Genomic DNA, 3,957 nt, shown 5'->3' with positions numbered 1-3,957 from the left:
AACTTTTCGGGCCCGAAAGAAAAAATGCTTGTTCATGCTGGGACTCTGCAGAAAATCTCGCTACTACCTTAGTAACTAATTAAGATATTTGCCTTGATGGCCATCCAACAGAGAGAGTTTACTCTTATAAATGCATGTCTTGGTATACAGGATCCACGGCCCCAACAATCTACAAATCTCTTATTTGATTTTATTGTTACGTAGTGCTGCCTGGGGTGGTATTGGTACTGGCTTAAGTAATAAACTCGAAAAATTACAAAACAGAGCTGCTCGCATAATAGCCGGTGGTGACTGGGATGTAAGATCCTCTTACATTCTTTCGGATCTAAACTGGACGAGCCTCGCTGACAGACGTTCCAAACAAATGAAAACCCTTATGTTCAAAACAGTGAACGCGATCTATACTGCCTGAGTATATGTTCGAAAGATTCGCGAATACTAATACTATCCATAGATGCAGTCTACGTGACTCAGAGCTAAATCTGTTCATCCCAAGACCGAACTCAGAAGCTCTTAAAAAGAGTTTCCGTTACAGAGGCAAAAGGTAAGGCGGTTAAAAAACATGCTGGGCAAATCCAGTTGAACTGATCCATTTGCTGGAGACGTTTGTAATCCTTGAGTTTTACTTGACCGTACTTCATATGGCACCACAGCGTGCATTGATCGCAACTTAATGCTCGATGGTTTCTGGCAATTACTTTGTTTCAAACAAAGCAGTTTGTAGGGCCATGATTTGATTCGATGTCCCCACTGAAAATAACACGCATAAGTTGAAATCTTGAATCAGAATTCGGGTAGTAATGTACACGTGACGCTAAGAAAACTCTCCGAGGAGAGGAGAATCCAAAATGGCGAACTTTACAAACACGGGCGTCAAGGAGCAAGAGCCGGAAATCCGAAGATACGTTTGCAAACAGAGTACCAAAACTCGTTGTCCTGTAGAGTGTTGTTTTACCTTTCTCTTCATAGCCAGGTCTGATTATGTTCAAGAGTAAGAGCAGAATAAAAAGCCACAAATATCGAAAGCAAAAGCACGAGCAAAGTAAACTGAAGACAGTTTCAGTGTGGCTCGCGCAATACACAGTTGTAGCGTTAGCTGAAATACTCCTACTCTACGTTCCTAGACTGATTTCTTGTTTTTCAAGTTTACCTTGTCTGCAAACGGGTGTTGAACCCAACAACAATTTCTTGTTCTTGTAAATAAACACAAGCTGACATTCTGACCTCTATGGTTTTCCAGACCAAGAAGAAAAATGTCACACACAAGCAGTTACAAGCTTGCTTCCACAAAATTCAGTTTTATTGTCAGCGAGAAAATTAAATTAACAGCAATGGATAAACACTTTTTACTGATTGTGATGGAGATCAGTATTCAAATGCTTGCCGAAGACTTGCCTTGCCTCCTTGTTCAGTGCCTGCATCCTGAGCTCAAGACACGCACAACAATATTTGTACGGAGTTATCGATCCGACGGTGGATTTGCTGTTCGTATCTCCTTACAATGTAGTCTAAGGAGTAGACTTGCCACAAGTCGACCTCACTAGAATCCCAGGAGAAAATGTTTTGGCGAGCGAAACGTGATTTTTCGTACGCGAAGTGAGACGAAGGACTTTTTGAAAGTCTATCTGAGGAGTAATTTCTTTAATTTTCAGAAATGATAATACTTTATATTACATTAATTCTGATCGCTTCAGCCATTAATCTCAATTTCGGTACTCTTTTCTGCCATTCCAAGAGCAGATGGTTCAACAATGATTCCGTTCCACTCGATAACATGTTGTGAAGAGCAAGTCATACATAAAGAATATAAAGGTTATTTTTCAATGGAAAACAGCATTGTATAGCCCATTTGATGTCCGATGGAAACAGATTACTTTACGCAGTCATAGAATTCAGAGTTTCAATGCCTCTAAAAATGGTGACTGAAGTAATGTGGGCGCGCAATGCAAAGTGGGTGAGTAAGGTTGTTTAAAGGAAATCGGCTTTTAAAAAGAACCCCCTTCGGACAAAGTGTAGGCTACCCGTAGCCTCTTTTTTGGTATTAGTTTAAGGCCCCGGGGAGGGGGGGAGGGGAACTCCCATATAAAAAGGACAGAGGTGCTCGTCGTATCTTTTAGGAGTCAAAAAAGCGGTTTTGGTACCTCTTAGGGTGTTAAGCCTCAAAAGGTCCACAGCGGGAGCTTTAGCGGCACCTTTCAGGGTGTTGAGCCGAAAAATTATGACAGGCGACGTTTGACAGTTAACTAGTTGTTAATTTTGTCAAATTAAAGCCCATAATTTGGTACTACGCCCACAAGACTGGATCTTGGCACATCTCTTGGGGGTTCTTTTCCAAATTTCCGACGAACAACCCCGTCATTTTTATATGGAAGCTCCCCCCTTCCCTCCGGGGGTTAAGGCCCTGGAAAACAGCTTCAATATTTGCTTCAACATCCCTTCGACTTTGTTGAAACAGCCCCCCCTCCCCCTCCCCCTCCCCCTCCCCCTCCTCCTTTCAACCGTGTTGAAACATATTGAACGAAGTTGAATCGATGGAATCGTTGTTGAATCGTTAAACTTCGCTTTAAAAACCATTCAACATTTCTTTTAATTTGTTTTCGCTCTTTTCAACATCGTTGGGTATGCGCGTGCGAACTAATCAGTCTCTCAAAGACGTATCCGTGTCCGTATCCATAGTAAAATGTTTTTTATTCATATAATATAAAAACCGCGACTGTAGCATGGGACTGAATGCCAGACCTCTCATGATCAAATGTTCATGATGAGTTGAAACCGGTCAATAAGTTGGGCAAACGCCCACCCCAGCACACAACATGATTCAACATCATTCAACACTAAAATCAAATGGATGTTGAAGCAAATGTCAAAGCTGTTTGCCCTGGCCTTTAGCTACCAGTATCAAGTAACTTGGGACTCGAATCAAAATGAAATAATTTTCATGTTTTTCTGACAAGCAGCATCCTGCCGTTTCCCGCTTGCTGTTTAACGAAAACGCGATCCTAAATCTCTCTAGTACCTGGTCACTATACACTAGTTAATTAAGTATTGTTACTAAAGAACTCTGGGAAAATGTCAGCTGCTCTAGATCTATCCAGGTGATCTGGTGACGTAATTTGGAGGCCTGGGAAGAAAAATTTTAACGCCGTATCCCACAACCGCGAGCGGCCTTAGGTTTTGTTTCCAGATTTCCTGCAGTATTTCCATCGCCAAAACTCAACAGATCTTTCCGTGTCTCCTACATTTCCTGTTACTGAATGAACATTAAATGGAAACCGCCGAGATCTAACTCGGAAATAACATTCAAGGCCGCGCGTGGTTGTGGGATACGGCGTTAAAATTTTTCTCCCCAGTCCTCCGAATTACGTCACCAGATCACCTGGATATAGCTTATTTAGCAAAGCTTCTCGAATAACAATTCTTATTGCTTCAATTCATTTTAACGAAGGCCCCACACTAGTTGATGTAAACGGTTGTAATAAGTCTGCCCATGTAATAAGTGTTTAGCATGCGTCGAATTTCCTCCGTTCATTTATTTATTTTTTTGAGTATCGACAGACGACTCTGAATTAATAGATAACTGGATAATGAAATAAAGTTTACGAAAGAAAGAAATGATCCTAGAACTTATCTGGACAAGGTAAGATCATTTAAGTTTCTTGCGACTCTTCCATAAACTATGACAAAAAAGCACGGAAATTTAGTTGTTTCAAATACCAACATTGATAAAGGCTAATTTTAAACCGAAGGGACACGTGTTCTTGAGGACTCTGGGGACGAGAACCAGCGGGAGAACGAGGAAAGAAGAAAGGAAGGGTCTTCCTCTCGCGCCCTTCTCGTTACCCCGGCAGTTCTCCCTTTTCGTCTCCTTCGAACGACTTCCACGCAGGCTAATCTTTCGGTATATGGGTATGTAGGTATATCTATGACAAAAGGCAATGATCAGTATTTGAAATAAAA

The sequence above is a fragment of the Montipora capricornis genome, chromosome 12, assembly GCF_036669925.1.
Source record: "Montipora capricornis isolate CH-2021 chromosome 12, ASM3666992v2, whole genome shotgun sequence".
Classification (NCBI taxonomy): Eukaryota; Metazoa; Cnidaria; class Anthozoa; order Scleractinia; family Acroporidae; genus Montipora; species Montipora capricornis.
This window is presented reverse-complemented; position numbering follows the sequence as displayed.